The sequence below is a fragment of the Pelophylax lessonae genome, assembly GCF_965119305.1.
Source record: "Pelophylax lessonae genome assembly, chromosome: 9".
NCBI lineage: Eukaryota > Metazoa > Chordata > Amphibia > Anura > Ranidae > Pelophylax > Pelophylax lessonae.
In genome coordinates, this window is record NC_138776.1 from 134,786,517 (window position 1) to 134,807,649 (window position 21,133).

The following is a 21,133-nucleotide window of genomic DNA, read 5'->3' on the forward strand; positions in this document are numbered from 1 at the left end:
TTGGGCAAGGTATGTGTTTTTGCTGATGATACAAAGGTGTGTAATAGGGATGGTATCCCTGGAGGTGTGTATAACATGGAACATGATTTGCCATTGCTGGAAGATTGGTCAAAGCAGTGGAAACTGCAGTACAATCAGGGGAGGACTGGGAAGGGGGGCAGGGTGGCAATTGCCCCCCGGGCCACTCTGATGCCAGGAAAAAAGGCCACACTCAGGGCTGGATTATTGTAGGGGCCAGACACTGTATACAGCTGCTGATCACCGCTACACAATATTATATTTGCAGAGCTGCGGTATGAATGTGCAGAGTACGAGTTACCATATTGCATCATGTTTATCTTGCTTGTCTTTATAAAACCAGGTGGGCATGAATAGTGAGCTGATTCAATGATTGAATGGGCCACTTGACTGGACTTGCCCCCCAGGCCTAAGGCTGCCAGCCCTCCCCTGAGTACAATGTTTCTAAATGTAAAATAATGAACCTATTGACAAAGAATCCTATGAGAGAGTACAACATTGGAGGTACAGTGTTAGCCAGCACTACAGAAGAAAAAGATTTGGGGTACTTATTTCAGATGATTGAAAAATGAGCAAACAGTGTGACCAGGCAGTGAAAAAAGGGAATAGAATTCTAGGATGCATCACTAGAGGGATCACCAGCAGGACGAAGGAGGTTCTGATTCCCCTATATAAATCTTTAGTGAGACCTCATTTAGAATACTGTTAGGCAATCTGGTAGTTACCGCTCTCCACGCTACAGACAGCACAGCAGCGGGCATGGAATTAGCGTGTTTTATCTTTATGTTTGCAATTGTTTGATCAGCAACTCCAATAAATACTTTTTAAACGGTACTGCACCATCTGGAGCCTATGTTTTTTCCCTAACCGCACTTGGAGGACCAGGAGGGGGATTTCGGTCTATGGGGAATACAGCCCAGCAGTTGCCATTCCTTTGACCTGGAAGGTCATAAAGCGCTATTGGTCTCTCTGCCGTAAGGCAATTGGGACCCACCATATCTGGTGAGTTTACATCTTACTCTTCCCTGAAGTCACTTCTCATGATTGGATTTTTGGACCATTGGAGGATCCAACACTGAGCACTCGCACTTTTCCTTGCACTCAAGTGGATTATTTGTCACTAAGTCACTTTTGAACATTTTATGGACTTCACTTGGCACTATTATACACCTTTATGACACTATTGTTATTTATTAATACATTTATACTGTGTGTTTAATTTATGGGTCTAGATTTTATATAATATATTTTTTAACCGTAATTTATATTCCTATATGATCCTGCCAGCAAGCGCTATATAATCCCATCCACTTTGGGTTTTTTTTTATCCTAGAATACTGTGTCCAGTTCTGGAGACCTCACTTACAGAAAGATATTGATAAGATAGAACGAGTCCAGAGACAGGTAACAAAAATGGTGAAAGTTTTGGGGGATAAAACATATTGAAGCGATTTCAGGAACTTAATATGTACAGTCTGGAGGGAAGAAGGGAAAGGGGGACATGATTGAAACCTTCAAATACATCAAGGGCCTGAATAAGGTTCAAAAAAGCAGTCTTTTCAATATAAAACCTAGATCAAGAACACAGGGACATGACCTCAAACAAATTGGAGGAAAGTTCAAAACGAATCTTAGAAAATATTATTTTAATGAAAGGGCAGTTATTGCTTGGAATAAACTTCCAGCAGTGGTAGAGAGTAAGTCAACAGTAAGTGGTTTCTAAGGCCCCTTTCACACAGGGAATCCGTTCAGATCTGCCTGTCAGTTTTTTTGGCGGATCTGAACGGACGCCCCATGCATCTCTATGGGGCATCGGATGTCAGCGGAGACATGTCCGCTGACATCCGATCTGATCCGTCAAAAACCCTATTTTCCATTCGTCTGGCGGAGCGGTTTGGATGAGAACGGACAGACGGTCCGTTCCCATCCGATTCCCCCATAGAGAAGAATGGGGACCTGACAGCTGTGTCTCCGCAGCAGACAGACAGGCAGAAAAAAAGACTTGCATGAAAAAAAAAAAACACCTGTTAGATTCAGTGGACCCCTTCTGTATTTCTATGTAATGCATTCCTTTTTATTTATATACATGATTTTCTAAAGTATGAATTATTCGTTTTTTAAATATTTAATAATATGTAGGGCTGATTGTTGCATATAAAGTTTTTTAATATCCTTCAGATATTTATTCAGCAGCTTGGGTTGAGGGGGTTTAGGGAGAGCACAGAAATTTTTGTATATGCTTTTAGAATAAACATGGATTTAATTGAGATTTTATTTCACTGAGGTTAGTTTATTAAACAATCCTAGACTTTAAATATCCCCTAAATTAAAAATGACATTTTTTTCGTCCTTTTTTTTTTTTTGCTTTTAAGTGTAGATGTGAGATCCGAGGTTTTTATGATCCCAGATTTCACAATAAAGAGGCCCTGTCCTGCTTATTTCTATTACAAGGGATGTTTACATTCCTTGTAATAGGAATAAAGGTAATCAACATTTTTTTTTTTTTTAAAGGGACAGTGTAAAAAAAAAAAAAAAAGTGAAAATAAATAATAAAAAAAAAAAAAAAAAAATTTAAAGTGCCCCATCCCTTTGAGCTCGCGGACAGAAGCAAGGTATTGCTGTAATCGTTAGAGAGAGAGCAATAATTCTAGCGCTAGACCTCCTCTGTAACTCTAAACTGGTAACCTGTAGAAATGTTTAAATCGTCGCTTATGGAGATTTTTAAGTACCAATGTTTGTCGCCATTCCACGAGCGTGCGCAATTTTAAAGCATGGCATGTTAGGTATCAATTTACTCAGCGTAACATTCTCTTTTACATTATAGAAAAAATTGGGCTAAATTTACTGTTTTCTTTGTTTTTTATTAAAAAAAAGTGTAATTTTTCCAAACAAAATTGCGTTTGGAAGACCGCTGCGCAAATACGGTCTGGCATAAAGAATTGCAACAATCTCCATTTTATTCTCTATGCTCTCTGCTTGAATAAAATATATAATGTTTGGGGGTTCTAAGTAATTTTCTAGCAAAAAATACTTTAACTGTCAGAAATAGGCCTGGGCCTTAAGTGGTTAAATAAGCTCTAGGGAAATAGAGTGCAACTGCAGAGTGCGCAATCTAATTGCTTTTAGTAAATGAGCCCCATTGGTTATGGACAAATGCTTCAAGTGTTGAATGGTATGAGAGAGGAATTCCAGAGAAAGGCAGAGAGGCAGATGAGAAGTCCTGGATTTGATACTGCGAAGAAGTGACTGTAGTAGAGAAGTGGAGAAGATAACATGCTGAGCAGAGATTGCATTTGTGATTATGCCTGGAAATGACTGAGACAATAGATGACAGTATTGGTCTTCAAAGAATAGAGTTACATTTTCTCAGTAACTGGCAGCCAGTGGAGGGATTGACCGAGATGAGGAGGAAGGTTGGACAGGTGTGGCATCATTCGGTTCATGATAAATCACAGATAGGATTGCTGCAACAGTGGAAATAGGATGCTATGGGAGCATGATGGCTTGGTCTGATACAATAGCATGAAGGCATTTCATATGTTGTCTATAATTTAAATGAAACGTAGTAAAGTCTAAGGGTCCAACGTGTGTTAAAACATGCCTCAATGCACATTTTTTCGAGCCTTGATACCCTTTACATTAGGGTATCACTTCTATTTTCAGTAGCTACCAAACAAGATTCCACCCATAAAAAAATGCACCTGCACTGTTTTAAGCAGCACAGTGCAACACAAGTCCACCCACCTAACCACCGTTACCCTGAACCCTGTTCCCTCGCAAATACTACGGTCACCCTCTGACTCTATCCTACACTATCTAACCCACATCTTCAATCTCTCCCTCTCTTCTGGCATTTACCCACCTCTCTAAAACATGGACTAGTCACCCCCATACCTAAAAAGCCTTCCTTGGACACTACCAATCTAAACAATCTACGCCCTATCTCCCTACTCTCATTTTCCTTTAAACTCCTTAAATGCCTGGTCTACAACCAACTGTTACCACCTCATTAAGAATAACCTTCTTGTTCCCCTTCAGTCTGGACTCCACAGAAACTACTCTTTTAAACTTCACAAATGACTTACTAACAGCAAAAACCAATGGACACTATTCTATACTCCTACTTCTGGACTTTTCAGCTGCCTTTGATACCATTGACCACCCCCTCCTCCTCAAAAAACTTTGCTCCTTTGGTCTCTGTGACTGTGCTCTTCACTGGCTCTCATCCTACCTATCCCTATCCTATCAGTGTCACTTACAATTGTACTTCCTCCTCTCCTCTTCCTTTCTCTGCGTGTCCCTCAAGGTTCTGTTGTTGGACTTCTACTATTTTATATCTACACATCCTCCCTCCAGCTTCCCATGGCTTTCAATATCATTTATACACTGACGACACCCAAATCTATCTTTCAACCCCTCAGCTCACTCGATCAGTCTCCTCAAGCATCATTAATTTACTAACAGACATATCTGTCTGAATATCATTCTCAAACTCAACTTGTCTAAAACCAAGCTCGTAATATTTCCTCCCCCACATGCCTCTTCGCCTGTCTTCTCTGTCAAGAGCAATGGCGCAACCATCAACCCATCTCCACATGCCAGGGTGCTAGATGTTATCCTAGACTCTAAACTCTTCTTTTGTTCCCACATCCAAGCACTTTCCAAAGCTTGCTGCCTCAACCTCCGCAACATCTCCAGAATACGTCCTTTCCTAACCAATGAAACCACAAAGCTCCTAATTAAATTTTTGTAAATAGTTTATTATATCTTTTCATGTGACAACACTGAAGAAATTACACTTTGCTACAATGTAAAGTAGTAAGTGTACAGCTTGTATAACAGTGTAAATTTGCTGTCCCCTCAAAATAACTCAACACACAGCTATTAATGTCTAAACCGCTGGCAACAAAAGTGAGTACAGCCCTAAGTGAAAATGTCCAAATTGGGCCCCATTAGCTGTTTTCCCTCCCCGGTGTCATGTGACTTGTTAGTGTTACAAGGTCTCAGGTGTGAATGGGGAGCAGGTGTGTAAAATTTGGTGTTATCGCTCTTACTCTCTCATACTGGTCACTGGAAGTTTAACATAGCACCTAATGACAAAGAACTCTCTAAAGATGGCCTAGGCTATAAGAAGATCGCCAAGACCCTGAATTTGAGCTGCAGCCATGACCATACAGCGGTTTAACAGGACAGGTTCCACTCAGAACAGGCCTCGCCATGGTTCGACCAAAGAAGTTGAGTGCACATGCTCAGCGTCATATCCAGAGGTTGTCTTTTGGAAATAGATGTAGGAGTGCTGCCAGCATTGCTGCGGAGGTTGAAGGCGTGGGGGTTCAGCCTGTCAGTGCTCAGACCAAACGCCGCACACTGCATCAAATTGGTCTGCATGGCTGTCGTCCCAGAAGGAAGCCTCCTCTAAAGATGATGCACAAGAAAGCCTGCACACAGTTTGCTGAAGACAAGCAGATTAAGGACATGGATTACTGGAACCCTGTCCTGTAGTCTGATGAGACCAAGATAAACTTGTTTGGTTCAGATGGTGTCAGGCATGTGTGTGGCGGCAACCAAGTAAGGAGTACAAAGACAAGTGTGTCTTGCCTACAGTCAAGCATGGTGGTGGGAGTGTCATGGTCTGGGGCTGCATGAGTGCTGCCAGCACTGGTGAGCTACAGTTCATTGAGGGAACCATGAATGCCAACATGTACTGTGACATCTGAAGCAGAGCGAGGTCCCCTCCCTTCGGAGACTGGCCACAGGGCAGTATTCCAACATGATAAGGACCCCAAACACACCTCCAAGATGACCACTGCCTTGCTAAAGAAATGGAGGGTAAAGGTAATGGAGTGGCCAAGCATGTCTCCAGACCTAAACCCTATGACATCCTCAAACATAAGGTGGAGGAGAGCAAGGTCTCTAACATCCACAAGCTCCGTGATGACTGCAGTGGCAACCTGTGAAGCTCTGGTGAACTCCATGCCCAAGAGGATTAAGGCAGTGCTGGAAAAAAATGGTGGCCACACAAAATATTGACACTTTGGGCCCAATTTGGACATGTTCACTTAGGGGTGTACTCACTTTTGTTGCCAGCGGTTTAGACATTAATGGCTGTGTGTTGAGTTATTTTGAGGGGACAGCAAATTTACACTGTTATACAAGCTGTACAATCACTACTTTACATTGTAGCAAAGTGTCATTTCTTTAATGTTGTCACATGAAAACATATAATAAAATATTTACAAAAATGTAAGGGGTGTACTTACTTTTGTGAGATACTGTATATAAATTCTGTATTATAATAATCAGTGCAGTATGGTGCACTGTAGAGCAGGTGCATTTTTTTCTGTATGCGTGTATTGGGGTGCCATGAGAATAAAAATGTCAAAATTAATAAAAACACACACATACCATGTTTTACCACCCATTGCAATAATATGCATTAAAACGCAGTTGTTTTTTTTTTTAAAGTTCATTAATGCACATGGAAAGGTCTGAATAGTTCCTAAAGATGATATATGAAAGGAAGAGACAGAGAATGGAGTAGGGAACTGAAGATATTAAAAGGTCTGCATACCCTTAAGAAAATTAGGGATACTTCAAAAGGTGTTCCAAAAATCCAGTAACTAATTCATAGAATCGGTGCCTGAATCTAATGGGCTTTGGGGCTCTTGGGCACCCCAATGATCCTTTTGATTCAACTTGTCTTTGAGCACTGGTCCTCTCGGGTAAGCAACTCTGTGACCATGCCCCTGGATTATTGTTACATTTGATCAATCCTATATTTTTTGAGTGTTTTGTCATTTTGTTATTTTGTTTCTGTTAAAGAACATATTTATTACTATTCCTCCTGAAGAAGCAGAACTGTACGTGAAACATGTAGAGGATTCATTATTTAATGAGGATTTATCACATCCTTCACTCTCAGATAATTTCTGAGGGTAGCATATCATCAGCGCATTTTTCTTTATGTATTCACCAATATATCATTTGAATGTCTGTTTGGTGTTTTTACTCATGTATCTGGACACTTGACATTTATATTTTGTATCAATAAAAATGTATCTTTTACTATGTACTTTGTAAATACTGGGGTACTGAGATAGTCCATTCCTTTTTACCTGGGGATTTAGTGGGGATCATTACCAGTTTTTCATTATTGCTATTACAAGGATGATGGTTCCTCCCCCTACTTCATAACCAAGTCTATGTATTAGAGGCTTATCTTTCATTGTGTCTACATAATAAGAGTCAAAAATATTTTTAGTTTGGAAACTCCCATCAGAATATTGAAGTGTTATTTCCTTATCCACATCCAAATTGCTACTTTATATATACAGTAGTTGTTAAGCCCTGCATTCTTCACAAATGTGGGTAGAATTTGTGTAAATGTTGTGGGGAAGGAGACACTCCGCTGCTGATTTTTGTAAAATTAAGGTTTTACAAAAAGTTATACAATGAAGAAGAGAATTTCCAAGCAATGTTTGTTACAGCTTAGATCTTGATATAACATAAATGCAGCATAGAACTTATCGGTCAATATTGGTTTTATTCTGTTACGTCATACATGGTCCTTTTAATAACAAATGGGTTAGGTAACAGAACTGTAGGCCCATCAGTGATCTTGGTAAGCTGATCTTCCTTATATTGTGTCCTTCTCCATGTTTTAATGGGTATAGTATGGATACTAACCCAGCACCTGCTTTATATGCTCTTGCCTTGTTGATGTGCACTATCTATTTCTTTTTCACTAGACAGTGGACTAGTATGGAATGCTGAGCCGTTGGGTACGCACTGTCAGAAACAACAGTTGCTGGTACTCTTGGCTGAGACAGTAATCTGCAATACTGTGCTTCTCCTATCCTTGCTGAAACCTGAGTACATTCCAGCTTCAAGGCTGACAGGGCACTTCTGGGAGTCAGCAGAATTCCTGAGTCCTGTTACCTGCCTTTGGCTCCCAGATGCTAAGCTTGGCTTCTTTGAAGCTCACAATGACTACTTCTGTCTTATATTCATTATTATAAATGTGCAGCATATTCAACACTCCTGCTAATAACAGTTATAGTGTTCTCTAGTTGGGAGAAAAGTATGGCATGTTGAGCCACTGGGTACGCACTGTCAGACTCTACTCTTACTGGAATGTTTGGCTGAGATTATACCTTAGATGCCATCTTCATTTTTTAGTAATGACAGACTCAGATTCAGTTTGTGACCACGGACAATGATCTAGTCCGAATGCTTCATCTCTCCTAGTTCCAATACATTTTCCTGGCATTGGAACTCATCACTTCAGCATTAACTAGGACAAAATATAAAATGTGTCTTTTCCCAAAGGTCAAATGTTACACAATATACTGTATATAATACCAAAATTGATTAAATTGTATTAGTAATGTTTACATTTACATATATTCATGTTGAAGTCCAATATAATATTTGTTAGTGAAACATTCAGTTGTCTAGCCAGATTGTATTGTAGGAAGACAATAAAACTGACACAAAGCCTATGTCCCACAAATGTCCATGAAATCAGAACTCCATGGTAATCATACCTTATTGCCTAGCAGGGTGGGGAAAGGTGCTGAAGCAGAACCTATGTAGCCCTGTCTTGACAGGAATTAAATCACTGCAGATATTTGTTCTGGGTGATGTAAAAAATGTAAAAATACATGTACAGTTAGCTAAAATGCAGCTTCAGTAAAAGATATTTTTTTTTGCAAATTCTTTAGTTATATAATTGAATAAAGCATCCAGCAGAGCAGAACATAACAGGACAGGTGCAATAGCTCACATAAAATAAAGAGACAATCCAAAGTAATATTGTAGCATAATGCAAGATACAAAAAATGCAAGGTGTTCTGACATCAAGAAAATACCAATAAAATCCCTCTTCCAGGAACAAGGGGATACCTGTAGGAAATATGGCACAGTATCGGATGGATACTCACATTTTTAGAGGAAAAAATAAAATAAAAGAACAGGGAAGCTAAAGGATGCCAATATGCCAATAGGCGCCAGAAAAAATAGGAAAGGGAGGGAGGTCTAGGAAAAAGAGAGAGAGAGAAAAAAAAAAAGTGTGTGTGGGGGGAACAAGGGTGATTTTGTTCACATGTGCATTAGCAAAAAGGACAGGAAGACTTCAATCTCCAGAGTAGTTTTTCAAGAGGGCCTTACCCTCGTCTGAATATACAAACATGTTCCAATATGACCATGTTTTACAATATGGCTCTCCCCTGTTCAGTAAAAGATTTTTTATATATATTAATGAAAACCAGTGATTGGCTTATAAGTCCCAGTGTGCAATATAGTCCACAGAGTTATTGTATGCTCTCACCAGATAAAATGACGCCTCTCAAAAATGGGTCAAAATAACGTTTGATGTGAACCATCCCATCCTTTGAAAAAGTAATTTGAATAAACTTGACAGGAAGTGACATCAGACATACCACCGGAAACCGGAAGTAATTATTCAGCCATCTTGGATGTGAGCTGTGTAATGTTCTTCAATTTATGTATATAAGCATATTGGGGTGCAAAAATTTATTTTTGCTAAAATACTACACTATGGCCCTCCTTTTTACATGGTGTCGCATATGTTTGGGAGCACATGTGGAGCTAAATGGTTTATTAGTTTGGATTGTAAAAGCGCAGATACAGCCCCTTATTAAGTGGGCAGAGGGTCTGGTAAGGCATATTATTCATTGGGGAGTGGATGCATGAATTCACATGGAAAGTGGATGGTTTGGCACTTATTATGCATACTGTAATGTGAGATAATTTTAACGTAGTTTAATATATACATTATTTTTAACGGTATTACACTATCATTATATTTTGTTTTCAGTATTACTTCACTGAGGAGTTTAAATAATTTGGATGCCTGAAGGGTGGAAAACTTTCGGAAACATATGATGTATGCCAGAGTGAATTTTGACATTCAGAAAGGTAGTTTATACAAGGGAAAGGTCACTGAAGGATTTTATTATAAGCTCTATTATGATTACTAAAATGTGAGCACCATATTTAGTTTTGATTATTGAGTTTTTTTAGGTGTACTACATTATGGAGTTGGTTTACTAAAATGGGAGAGTCCAATCTCAACTTCCATTTTTTTTTTTTTTTTGTTCTTTTTATCAAGTTGAGTTCTCTGCATAGCTGCACCAAATTTTGGACTCTCCCGTTTTAGTAAATCAACTCCATAATGTAGTACACCTAAAAAACTCAATAGTCAAAACTAAATATGGTGCTCACATTTTAGTATTCATAATAGAGCTTATAATAAAATCCTTCAGTGACCTTTCCCTTGTATAAACTACCTTTCTGAATGTCAAAATTGACTCTGGCAAATATCATGTTTCCGAAGGTTTAACAATGGTAGCCAATCGGCTTTTAACTGTTGAAAGCTTAATTGAACAAGTTGAAGTTAAAAGCTGATTGGCTACCATACACAGCTGCACCAGATTTTGCACTCTCCAGTTTTAGTAAATTTAGGCTCCTTTCACACGAACGATCTTATCAGATCCTCCTGTCAGTTTTTTAGGCGGATCTGATCAGATCCTCTATGCATCCCTATGGGGCAGCGGATGTCAGCGGAGACATGTCCGCTGACACCCACTGCTATCCGATTCCGATCCTGTCCGTGAAATCCGGACGGATGGAAACCCTATTTTCAATCCGTCCAGGGGAACGGATGGGATCAGATGAGAGCGGACAGGTGGACCGTTCTCATCCTATTCCCCCATAGAGAGCAGCGGGGCTCTGACACCTCCCTCTCCGCACACAGCGCTTTTATCTGGTGAGAGCATACAACAACCTTGTGGACTATATTGTGCACTGGGGCTTATAAGCAAAGTACTGGTTTTGATTTATATATTTTCACTGGCCCAAGGTGGCATTGTGTTTCCAGCTGTTGGGGGCAATACAGGCATTTCCTGTGCGCTGATATAATTCATAGGTTTTTTTTGTTTGTTTTTTTCGAAATTTTGGGGAAGGATTAGAACCTGTGTAAGATATTTGTTTTTGGATGTGTTCCATTATGAAAGATTTTTTCCTTGCTTGAGATCTTGGTTACACTTTGCCACACCCATATAAACAGGGTCTCTTTGGTCCAGACAACACACACAGCAATATAAACCCTTAGGAAGGCATTCTCCCTTTTCGCCACACTTAAGCCTCGTACACACGCACAGATTTTTGGCCGTAAATTGTCGGCCAACGTCCGATCAGCCGATTGTAGGCTTGTTAGTATGATGCTTCCGACAACCAACTGCGACTTTTCGGCCGAAAAAAATCTGGTGTGCATGCTATAAAATTTTTGTTGGCCAACAACAGAACGGCCGATTGTTCCTCAGTCAGTACAGATTTCGGCAGACAAAAATCAGATGAGCTAGACTGGGCATGCTCAGAGAAGAAAAAACACACGGAAAGTCAACCATCACATGACATCACTTCTGAAGTTGGTTTTTGTTGGCCAACAAAAGTCCAGTGCAAGTCTAGAGCACATTTCAACCAACAAACAACACTGGACAAAAGACGGCCAATCGGTCGGCCAACAATCTGTGTTTTATTGCAACTCAATTAGCTAATTATCTTAATATAATTTGAAATATTATGGGGTAACTTCACTTTTGCATAGTGAGACCTCCCTTAAAATAATATACTTACCTGTCCTCGCTCCAGCTAGATTTTTGCTGGGAGCTACACAACCACCATTGAATACTCTCCCAGTCGGGCAGCTTCTTTTGCACATGCACACAAAAATCCTAATCATTCCTATATAGAGCTAGTTTTATATGTACTTCAACAGTGGACAGCCACTTCACAGAAATGATTTTTACGCACATGTACAGAAGAAAAAAGCTGCCTGGCCAGGAGAATCTCTAATACATTTTAATATGTTCCTCCATCCACACATGTTTTCTCCCATTGTATTCTGACAGCTGACACCCACGGTTGTCAGGATAGCCACTTTTGGCTATAGCCTAATAAAACATTGACTAGGCTGGTTGGTACCCACGGGGTCACCCACAGCTCAAATTTTGCGCTGTAGAAGTCATTGGACAAAACATATAGGACAGGCAGGATGACATGTTTGCCCTGAAAACCTGATGCTATCATAGTGATTTGTGTACTTTTATAATGTAAGTGTAAAGTGAATGTTTTTAGATGGGCAATATTTTATTTGAAATGATTATACACTATCAAATGTTTTTTTTCATTCTATGAACACTGAGAGAGATTCATGGATATGGCATGATCATAAAAGGAAATCCTACAAATAGTACAGTGTTTGTAGCTTATTATCTGGATGCCTATATCTGTATTTGATATTAATCCACTTGACCACTAAAAGATTTACCCCCTTCATGACCAGGCCATTTTTTGTGATACAACACTGAGTTACATTATACCCAAATAAAATTGATGTAATTTTTTTCCCACAAATAGAGTTTTCTTTTGGTGGTATTTGATCACCACTGTGTTTTTGAAATTTCCACTATGAAAATTAAAAAAAAAACAATAATTCAAAAAATATATATATTTTTACTTTTTGCTATAAAACACATCCAATAAAAAAACTGAAAAAAAAAAATCCAATTTCTTCATAGGCTTAGACCAATATGTATTCTGCTTCATGTTTTTGGTAAAAAAAAAAAATCCCAATAGGCTTATATAGATTGGTTTACAAGAATGTTATAGCGTTTACAAACTATGGGATGTTTTTTTTTTTTTATACTAGTAATGGCGGTGATCAGCGGCTTATAGCGGGACTGCAATATTGCGGCGGACATTCGGACACCCCTAAAACTTTTGACAGTTTGTGGGAACCAGTGACACTAATACAGTGATCAGTGCTAAAAATATACACTGTGGGAAGGGGTTAAACATCTAGGATGATCAAAGGGTTAACTGTGTGCCTATTCAGTGTTTGTGTTTACTATGTGTGCTGCTTTTACTAGGGGAAGTAATAGATTCTAGTCCCTGCTTTGCAGGAACACAGAATTCATCCCTTCCCCCCTGTCAGAATGGAGATCTGCCTTGTTTACATCCCCATTCTATGTAGTTTACCGATGATCGGCGGGTGTAAGAGGACATTGAGTGCCTTGCACGCGCAGATCGGCTTCTGCTGTGCATTATCACAACAGAAGCGGCCCGATGGCGGCACGCTCACGATTCCTGCTGGAGGAAATGCAGGATCACATATATTTATGTGATGCTGCACAGAGCTGCCGCCCTGTAGCAGTAAAACTGCTACTGAGTGGTCAGCAGGTGTTTAAGGTAGAATTCAGTAAAAAATCTAACTAGTTTTAAAACTGTCCTCTCTGACCATCTATTTTGACTGAACTGAGTAAAAAAGATCTGTATACTTACCTATTTTCAGGCTGCTCTGGTCTGGTCATGTAATGCAGCTCCCCTGTGTCAGCCAGTGGCCGCTACAGGGGAGACTAGGGAGTACTGGCAACAGATGGGCCATAAGAGCCTATGGGTGGCATCACCACTCCCAGTTAATACTAGCCAGTGTTGATGAGTGCTCTCTCCTCTCCCCTGCAACCGGCGCTAGCTGACACAGGGGAGATCACATGACTGGATTGAAGCTACCTATAAAATCGGTAAGTATACAGATCTTCCTTACACAAGTAAATCAAAATAGTTGTTAGGAGAGGGGAGGGGACAGTTTTAAGAGTACTTAGGTTTTGCAAGAATTTCTATTTTAAGACGTTGCATGGATGTTACCATGCTCTGTTTGACCTATAAAATCTGAGATCCATTTCCTTTGGTAAATGCACCTTTCGAAGGTGGTGGCGTTGGAAAACAGTGGGAGCACATAAAGCTGATCTCCAGGTTTTAGTGAACTTTAAACTATTTGTTTGGATCGGCTCCCCTCCTCAATATGGCGACCCAGACTGAGGATAAAGAACCCGCCCTGGTGGAGCAGGATAACTTCGCTGCGCTCATGCAGGCCATCTCCACCTGCCAGTCTACCCTCACCGGCAAAATAGATTCAGTGCAAATGGACATAGGCCTCATCCGCAAGGATATGGACAACTTTCGTAACCAACTGTCTGAGGCCGAGCGGCGGGTGGGGGAGGCGGAGGATGTACTACACTCGCACGAGCCCTCCATACGCACGATCTCCGCCAGGGTCAAAACCCTGGAGGCTAGGGCGAAGGATGCCGAGAACAGTAACCGGCGGAATAACCTGCGGATAGTCAGTCTCCCGGAGGGGTCGGAGGGCGCCGACACGGTATCATTTGCTGAGCGCCTCCTACACCACTTGTTACGCCAGGCCCAGTTCTCTCTCTTCTTCGTCGTGAAGCGGGCGCACTGCATGCCGGCATCTCGGGGCCCGCCCGGGTCCCTGCCACGTACCTTCATTCTGCGCCTTCTCAATTTTAGAGACTGTGACCTGGTGCTCCGGGGAACTGGATGTCCTGCGGCATGAAGCTGCGAAGATCATGATCTTTCCGGACTATTCCTTGGACACGCAGCGGCTTCGGTGGTCTTTCGACCATGTTAAACTGCAGCTCCGCAATCGCAATATCAAATACAGCATGTTGTTCCCTGCACGGCTGCGAGTGCAGGATGGCGAAACGGTGAGATTCTTCACTTCCCCGGGGGACACTATGCATTGGTTGGAGACTCTTCCCAGGGCCCGGTCTCCACATCCGTGAGTTTCTTTTTGTGCTGCCTGTATTGTCAGAGCTGTTCTTGCTGCTGCACTTTTTCCCTATGGAGGTTTGGAGGGGCGCTCTCTTCCCAGAGGGTCGGGGTCCCACGCGCTGTTCCCCGGATTGTGCCTTGCTGGGCCCTGATTTATGTGACTCGTGGTCTCTCTTCTTGACTGCTTGGGGCCCCCTCCTTTCCCTTTGGTTTTACTGTTTGCAACACGTTTATGCTTTTTGCCCCCCCTTGAACTTTCGGGGTGAAGTTAAGGACCTGGTTACCTGTTCTGCAGAGATCGTCTATCCTCCCTATGATGGCTGCCCCCGTGGCCTGCAGACTATGCCGCGGTAGTACCTATTGGTACCTCCTGGTGCCCACTGGAGTGCGACCCCCTTTGGCGGTTGCCTGTTTGGTTTTTTGGGAATGCAAGCACACCCATGTTGGGGGGGTGGGGTGGGGGGTGTATGCTTCTTTGCCACCTTTGTTCTTCACATTTGGGATATTTTCCGGGGTGGGGTTTTGTTTGTGTTTCCTTTGATCTGTGTTCTCATGTGCTGTTGGTACAATATATGCGCTATGCTAAGGGGGGTACGATGTTCTGCCTCCAGCTTTATGGGGTCTGGTCTGCTCTACTCCTGGATTCTATGGGGGCCGGGGATTTGTCCCCTTGCGGGGTCTGTGGTGAAGCTCCAGAGGCTCTCTCATTTTCCAAATTGTTCTTATGGGTCCCATTAACATGCTTTCCTGGAATGTCCGGGGACTGAATTCTAAGTTCAAACAGTCCATGGTCTTCTCCTTCTTACAGCGCCATCGCCCTCATATCTGCATTTTGCAGGAGACCCACCTGGTGGGGAGTAGGGTACTGGCGCTCAAGAGGGCCTGGGTGGGGTCATATTATCATGCCACCATCTCCTCCTATTCGTGAAGGGTGAGCATCCTGGTTCACAAATCTGTCCGTTTTAGCCTCCTGGACCTTCACCTGGACCCTGAGGGGAGATATGTTCTGCTTCATGCCCTTTGTGAGGGGTTGGAAATGTGTATTGCTGGAGTATATGTGCCTCCGCTGGGCCAGCTTACCCTCCTACAGCTGTTGGCTCTGCTCTTGGCCCTCTACCCGGCGGCTTGTCTGTTGGTGGCAGGAGACTTTAATATGCCCCCTAACCCATCGCTGGATAGGTTTGCTGGGGGAGGCCCTACAGACTCTCCCCTCTCTCGTTGGGCGGAGGCCCTGGGACTGGTGGATGTGTGGAGGTGGAAGAACCCTGGACAATATACCTGCCATTCGGCCACCCATGCCACTTACTCGAGGATTGTTCTCGTTTACCTCTCGGGCTCCCTGCTTGCAGGTACCCGGGAGGTCTCCATTTTGCCTCGGGGGATCTCGGACCATGCCCCTGTCATTGTCACCTTGGGGATTGGGGTGGCCCCGGGGGAGGGGGTTTGGCGCTTGTCCAGATTTTGGGTTGATAATGAGCGGGTGGCCCGGGTTGTGTCTTCTGAACTGCTGGAGTACTGCTGGGTCCATAATGCTGACATTGCCCACTGGACGGGGACGCAGGCACGTATGCGCTACTACAAGCGGTGCACCGCGAAATAGCACCTGTTGTCCCAATCACAGCTTGTTTTTGAACAAGGAGAATGGGCGGGTCGTATGTTGGCATGGTTGTCTCGGGAGCGCTCCCCTGCCGTGCTGATTGCCAACATCCGGGATGACGCGGGGTGCTGTCATTCAGACCCCTCTGCCATCATGCCCAATTCGCGGGCTATTATGAGGAACTGTATCGCTCTCGTGTGACTCACGGCTTACCTCGACGACCTGGAATTCCCGCAGCTATCAGTGGTGGGTAGAGCCAAATTGGATGGCCCGATTTCACCCGAGGAACTGTCCAAGGCCATTGCGGCTCTACAGTCTGGTAAGGCCCCGGGCTGGATGGGCTACCGGTGGAGTTTTACAAGTCCAACTTGGACCTGGTGGCTTCGCGCCTTCATTCTCTGCTGCAGGGTGCCTTGGCTACAAATAGTTTGCCCTGTTCTATGTCGGAGGCGGTGATTGTTGTTATACCCAAACCTGGGAAAGACCCGGAACGCTGTGCGTCGTATAGGCCAATTTCCCTCCTTAATGTAGACGCCAAAATTCTAGCGAAAGTCCTGGAGTGGCGATTAAACTCTGTTGTCTTATCGCTGATCCACGGGGACCAAACGGGGTTTATGCCGGGTAAGGGGACAGACATTAACATACGTCGACTTTATACCCACATCTCTCATGCTGTGCTGTCGGGCTCGGGCAGGGTGGTGGCCTCTCTGGACGCAGAGAAGGCCTTCGATTCGGTCGAGTGGGGTTATCTTTGGGAAGTTCTACGTCACTTTGGCATTGGCCCGAACTTTATTTCCTGGTTGAAGCTGCTATATGCGGCCCCAAAGGCTAGGGTCTGCACCAATAGCTCCCTCTCCCCGCCCTTTTCACTGCATAGGGGGACTGGGCAGGGCTGTCCGCTGTCCCCGGGACTTTTTGCCCTGGCGGTGGAGCCCCTGGCGATCCTCCTGTGGTCGACTCCCGCACTGGGGGGGCTGCAGGTGGGTCCGTTGATTGAACGAATTTCGTTGTACGCTGATGACGCCCTTCTCTATCTCCCGGATGCGGAGGGATCCCTAGACTTGGTGCTGCAGGTTTTTGAGCTGTTTGGGTCGTTCTCTGGGATCCGCATCAACTGGGATAAATCCCAACTGTTTTAGCTGTCGGCGGTTCCTCCTCCCTCCTCCTCTGCCCTGCCTCTGCAGTGGGTTACGAAATTTCGCTACCTGGGTATTGAAGTGCAGAGGGGTTGCTAGATATTTAGATAATAATGTCACTCCTATTTTGCAGCAGCTACAGCTCCGCTGCCAGACTTGGAGATCATTACCTTTGACGCCGGTGGGTCGGATTAATTTACTTAAAATGATTTTCTCCCTAAATTTCTCTATGTCTTCCGTAATACCCCGAACACCTTTTTCCGACAGTTGGATAGAGTCGTGGTGCACTTTGTTTGGGCGGGGCTGTCCCCAGGGTTGCGAAGGCTACCCTGCAGCTCCCAGTGTCCCTGGGTGGGCTGGCACTGCCCAACTTTCGCTATTACTATTGGGCAGCGGTGTTGGTTACGGTGCGGTGGTGGTTCGCGCAGCCCTGGGACAACCCGGTGGTGGTCCTGGAGGCAGCGGTTATGGGCTCCTATGCTGCCCTTGGTCACCTGGTGTACCGCGGCACTGGGGTGCACCAGCAGCTGACTGTCCCGATGCGGACAACGGTCAGCGTGTGGGGACAGATGTCGGCTGTGGTCAGTGACCCTGACACTGTCTCCCCGCATACCCCGCTTTGGGGGAACCCCAGGCTGCGACACCTCCGGTCCATTCCGGGCCCGGGTCTGTGGAACCGATTTGGGATCACTAGACTACAGCAGGTGCTGCCTGCGGGTGTGCTTCTCCCATTTCCGACGCTTCGCTCTACCTATGCTCTCCCCTCTTCTATGCTATTTCGCTACCTCCAACTGAAATATGCTCTGCAGACTCCGTACCCGCGGGCTGTCACGCTGGCCCCCAACACAGTGGAACGGTTCCTGTCTACTAGAGGCGCTGACTGTATCCTGTCTTCGGTGTACCTTAGGATAACTTGTAAGGTGGACGGGGCAAGCCCCCGACTCTATGCCCTTTGGAAGGAGGACATTCCGTCCCTTGACGAGGAGGCCTGGGAGGAGGGGCTGGGTTGCTACATATCTGGGATGATTTCGGCCAGGGACTGCTTCATTCAGCTCAAGTTTTTACACAGGGCCTATTACACCCCTCAGCGAGTGGCCAAAATATACCCTGGCAGTTCGGATGTATACCCCCGGGGTTGTGGTCAAATTGGTACCTTTTTCCATATGGTGTGGTCCTGCCCTGTTGCTCAGGGATTCTGGCGGGAGGTGGTTGACAAAATTGAAGGTCTGGGGGTGCTCGGCATGGTCCTTGATCCCAAAGTCACATTACTGGGCTTCTGTGATTTGGTCTCTCATAGGAGGCATGTGAAACTTTTTATATTTTATCTTATGTTCTATGCCAGGAAAACGATACTGTTATTTTGGAAATCGGCTGATCCTCCGTTACTATCCAAGTGGAGGACCCAGGTAGACTCTGTCCTGCCGCTCTATAAACTCACCTACATGAGCAGGGGTTGTCCTCAGAAGTTTGACAAGGTGTGGGGTCTGTGGGTGGCCAGAGGAGGGTTGTGAACTTGGGAGGTGTGGCTGCTTGGGTGGGGGGTGGATGGTTTTCTCCCGGCTCTATGGTTCCTCTACTGCCTGTATGGAACTGAAGTACTCTTTGCTCCTAGGCTTCTGGGCGGAAGCTGATCATCTGTTCATGTCTGCCTATGTTGTACCTTATTTTTCTTTTGCTCATCTTTAATTTTGTCCATTGTGAACACAGCATTGTACCCTTGTTTGTAACTTGCTTTTGAAACTAATAAAAACGTTTCTGTTAAATAAAAAAAAAAAAAACTATTTGTTTGGATCAAGCTTGTCCAAACAAACTATTTACTTCAATATCAAATGCAGTGGCTGTGAGCGCTGTATGAACTATATGTAGCATCAGTTACATAATAGGGTTGATTTACTAAAACTGGAGAGTGCAAAATCTGGTGCAGCTGTGCATGGTAGCCAATCAGCTTCTAACTCCAGCTTGTTAAATTAATCTTTGACAAAAAGACATAGAAGCTAATTGGTTTCTATGCAGAGCTGCACCAGATTTTGCACTCTCTAGTTTTAGTAAATTAATCATGCAGTATACAGCACTGTGTTTGGCAGTGGGATAGGAACATCCCATCCTGCTGCCAGAACAAAGTTGAGTTGAAGTGAGCGCTGCTTAGCGAATTAACAGAGAGCTTTGTATTCTATGAATGAAATCAAAGCTTTTTCTGATTGGCTGAGATGAAGAGTGTGGCGTCACCACCCTGGCTCTCCACCTCATCCAATCAGAGAACATTTTGCATTAATTCAGAAAATGTAAAGGCCATGCTGAGCAGAAAACCTCCTGTGTTCAGGATGCAGCAGCCCAGCTGCTCAGCATGGGACCTGGAAGCTAGTGGAGGTCATTGGGGTAGTGGAATCTACCTATGTGGCTTCCAGGGGCATCATCCAGGTATGGTATATTTATATAGTTACATTGGTCCAAGCTAAAATATAGATACCTGGAATTCTTCTTTAAATTGTTGCTTGCTGCCAGACTCTGGAGAAGTTGTGTGAGCAATGGGCATCAGGAGCAGATATTAACATTACAGCCTGTAGCTGTAGTCAGCTTTAATGCTGGGGGAAATGCATGAGAGAGATTAAGCTTAGCCACTGAGCCTGAGCCCTGGGGAGCCCATAATTAGAAGGTAAGCAGTAAACACATTTTGTTCTTTTTCTCGCCCTTTTTCACCTTTTCTCTCCCCCCCCCCCCCCCATTTCCTCTTTTCCTCCCTTCTCTATATCTACCCCCACCCCCTTTCCTAAGCTCTGCTCTCTGTGTGTTACTTAATCTATACCCCTGTATTCTGGGCAATAGTTACTGCTACCCCCCTGCAATCTCTGTGTTTCTTACTCCTAATGCTTGCACTCAGCTTTACTTACTCTTGACTCAGAGCATGGTAGGCTCAGCTTTTATTTACCATACTCCTTTAAACCCCTCCCACTGTGCAATTTGGCCACAGCCACTATTCGCCATATATTTACTATTCTTAGCTGCCAAGGGTGCACGGGATCTTTCACAATCCTGGATATGCATTCCCCAAAGATTTATTCTAATAACCTTTATATTTATTGTTTTGTGCAGTTTATGTGTATATAGAGATATCTTGTATGTGTAAGGGCTCATAGAAAAGGGTGTTTGTGATGGTTGGTCAGCATGTGTGTTTGGTGATATTATATTCACAATTTTATATATTGCAGTATACAATGCAGCTTCGTACAAAAGAAGGGAATGAAGCTGAGTGCTTCCAAACAAGGGAAATAGAAATTGTGTTAAATATGTTGCAAAAAAAGTTGAGTACTTCCCCAAAAATAGTAATTTACTTTCTTTTGTCATGCATTCCTATTAGTTTAAACCTTTTTCTATGTGTAAGGGTTCATAGAAAAGGATGTTTGCGATGGTTGATCAGCATGTGTGTTTGGTGATATTATATTCACAATTTTATTTATTACAGTATACAGTGTACCTACTTACAAAAGAAGGGAATGAAGCTGAGTGCTTCCAAACAAGGGAAGTGGAAATTTTGTTAAATATGTTGAAATAAAAAAGTTGAGTACATCCCCAAAAATAATAATTTACTTTCTTTTATCATGCATTCCTATTAGTTTAAATCCTGTGCAAAATGCATTTGAAAACTATCTGTATGCATATGAAAAGAAATTGGTCAGAAGAGGAAATAATTTAGGAAATAAAACAGACAGCGTATTTCCCATGTAAAACT

General features: G+C 43.4%; 1 protein-coding gene across 3 annotated transcripts in view; it reads left to right on the plus strand.

Moving 5' to 3' along the window:
• Positions 1-21,133, plus strand: part of MYPN (myopalladin) — a 205,428-nt gene that overhangs the window by 51,909 nt on the left and 132,386 nt on the right. The gene's annotated exons all lie outside the window — the stretch shown is intronic.